The sequence below is a fragment of the Tupaia chinensis genome, unplaced genomic scaffold (assembly GCF_000334495.1).
Source record: "Tupaia chinensis unplaced genomic scaffold, TupChi_1.0 Scaffold000221_1, whole genome shotgun sequence".
Lineage (NCBI taxonomy): Eukaryota > Metazoa > Chordata > Mammalia > Scandentia > Tupaiidae > Tupaia > Tupaia belangeri.
Window position 1 is genome coordinate 492,825 of NW_006159696.1, and position 2,857 is coordinate 495,681.

General features: G+C 57.1%; 1 protein-coding gene across 1 annotated transcript in view; it reads left to right on the top strand.

Annotated features, from left to right (window-relative positions):
* The window catches only part of LOC102483877 (rho GTPase-activating protein 22), an 89,906-nt gene that overhangs the window by 36,216 nt on the left and 50,833 nt on the right, over nucleotides 1-2,857 (top strand). The window lies entirely within an intron of this gene.

Below are 2,857 nucleotides of genomic sequence, written 5' to 3' on the forward strand. Positions count from 1 at the left end.
CCCTTGCCCAGGGGGCCCTGCCCGGCAGCACGCACCTGCGTAGGTGAGGGCAAGCAGGAGATGACGTCCAGGGATGGTCTGGGGTTCTGAAACATCGCTGGCCTCGGGGTGGACAGTGGCCACCGCATGACTAAGCCCTGGCAGTGGTAACCTGGCCATCCTGGGGAGAGGCAAGATGAGCGCCCCCGAGACGGCTGGCTCTAGGACCAGGCGTTTCTGTGCCTCGGTGCCTGTCGGTGAACAGGGAGCTCTGGGTCTAGGTCAGGGCTGCTGTGAGGGTGGGAGGAGCTGGCGAGGTGCCTGTCGGTGAACAGGGAGCTCTGGGTCTAGGTCAGGGCTGCTGTGAGGGTGGGAGGAGCTGGCGAGGTACCTGTGCCTGGTGGGCGGGGCTCGGTCACTGGCGGGTTGGGCTCGGTCACTGGCGGGCGGGGCTCGGTCACTGGCGGCGCCATGGTCTGCAGTGAGCTACAAAAGGCAGAAACCATAGGGCTTGTGCTTCCTGCGGCCTGTGCTCGCGCCCCCTCCAGTTCAGGATGGGGGCTTGCTGTCCTGGTGTCCCTAGCACAGCCACCCAGGCCTGGATGACTGTCCCATGAAGACAAGCAGGAAGGGGACTAGCAGTTAACATAATGGCTATGTCGCTGGACTCCCATGTAGTCGACCGCGGTTCGCATCCCGGACCTGGTGGCTTAAAATTCTTGTCGGGCGCGTGTGCGTGTGTGCCCAGGATCCCGAGAGGAGAATGGAGGAGAAGGGATTGCAGCGTGGCCATCTCCCCTGGGAGATGATTTCTCACTTTCTGTCTCTCTGTCTGTCTGGCGAGCGCACGCGCCCTATAGCAAAAACCTCTCAAAAAAAAAAAAAAAAGACAAGCAGGAAGCAGCCTGCAGTTGCTGGGCGGTGGAGAGGATCCGCGTATGAGGGCGATTTCTTCCCCCCGGGCATGTTTTAACAGTGGGTTTTGTTGAAGCTCCTCACTCGTGACCCCGAAGGGCAAGCCTTTGTGAGTTCTTTTTCTTTCTGGCATCGCTGTCTCTCCCGATGCAGCAGTATGCCTACACCAGCTCTCCCAGCCCTCTTGAGCTACCCACTCTAACCGCGGTGTGCCATGGAGCCAGGGAGCCGTGCGTGTTAGAAGTGTGCGGGGTGTGGGGGCAGCATGTGGCGTGGTGTTAGGGCTATGGATTCCCACATGGCTGATCTCAGTTAAAGCCCCGGACTCACTGGCTTGAAAAATCACACTGGGCAAATGTGTGTGCCAAAGTCACAGGAGAATGAAGGAGAAGGGATTGCAGTGTAGCCATCCCCAAGGAAGGGGTGATTTCTCACTTTCCCTTTCTCTGTCTCTCTTTGTCTCTCTGTCTGGCAAGCGCATGTGCACTATGGCAAAAACCTCAAAAAAAACAAGGAAAGAGAAATAAAGAATATATATGGAACGGGAGCAGGCAGCCCCAAGTGGGGTCTACGAGAGCCCCTCGCCTGGCCCCTGGAGCGCTCCTTCCCGGCCGCGGCGTCCAGGCATTGTTTCTCTCAGCCCTGAGTTAGACGAGGGTGCCAGAGAGGGGGGTTTGGATGAACACGGTGCTGTCATGCCGTGTGTGGGAGGGACAGGCAGCAGTCCTGAGCCTGGCAGCTGTTCTAGCTCTACACGTCGTAATTTTTCAATTGAGGATGGCTAAGGTAAAGGTGGCCCTGGGACAAGGCAGTTTTCCAGGGAATGGTCTGCCCAAGGTCGATGCCAGACCCCATCTTACAGGTGGGTCTTTATAGGAATAACGAATGCAGTTTATTTCTAAGCGTGAGTACGAGTGATTTGTCCAGAGAAAGACAAGCATGCTGGGGTGCTGAGGTACAGTTTGGAGGACAGGAGAGGTGTCCATCAGCGTAAGGAGTCCTTTACATTGGCCCCGCCCAATCTGGAAGAGGAGGCTTGTGGGCTCTAGGTGAGTCTGAAATTCTTAGGTTAGTCATTGGTCCAAGAAAATCACAAGCCTCTGTCCCTGAAGGAAATCGGCAGAAGAGCATGTGTGCTTCCCTCCGAGGTAAGACTGCCCTGGCAGAGCGAGCAGTGCCTGGGACGGGGGGGCACCCCTCCATACTCCGCTACATTCCTTGGCCTGACTCTCCCAGGTGCCCTGGATACTCTGGACTAGCAAAAAGTAGTCAGAATGTTGTCCTCTGTCTGAAGGGGGCAGGAGGGTCTGAGAGGCAGGAGAAGTTTCCCCCATCCCTGTAAGCTCTGCAGAGGGGACCACACTAGACCGGAAGTCACACAAGGCCTCACTTCTCTGAGACTCTTACTGGGAGACGTTGGCATTTTCGTTCTGTGGAAAATGGAAAGAAGAGTTTGTTCAAGGTGGTCTTTAGCCTCAAATGTGAGAACACCCAGGCTCCCGAGTCACAAAACACTAGGAGATGCTATTCACATGAGCTACCACATGAATGACTGCCTTGGCCGGTGGTGGTGGTGGCGTGTAGTCGTTTAGACTACAGTGTGAATGGCCACCTTGGGGACATGCACTTGAACTATACATGGCTGGATGGCTGGGGCGAGCTCCATCCACACAGACTGCCTGTGAAGGCCCGGCCACCTTCTGGGGCTGTGCTGAGATGCTGGCCCCGGCAGGAGTGCGTCTTACCTGGCTGGTCATCTCTGGTCTCCGGAGGAGTTTTTCCCGAGCACTAGAAGGTTCTGGGTGAGAGAGAGCGAGCCCGCAGCCCGGGCCGCACACTTGTAGGCTGCATAGGTTGGCGCTACTGGGGAGTCATAAAGAGGGGAGGAGCGTCCGTGAGCGATGGCGGTAGGCGTTGAATGAAGGCACATCCCTCCAGGTACAGGTTAGGGCAGCCGGGAGGT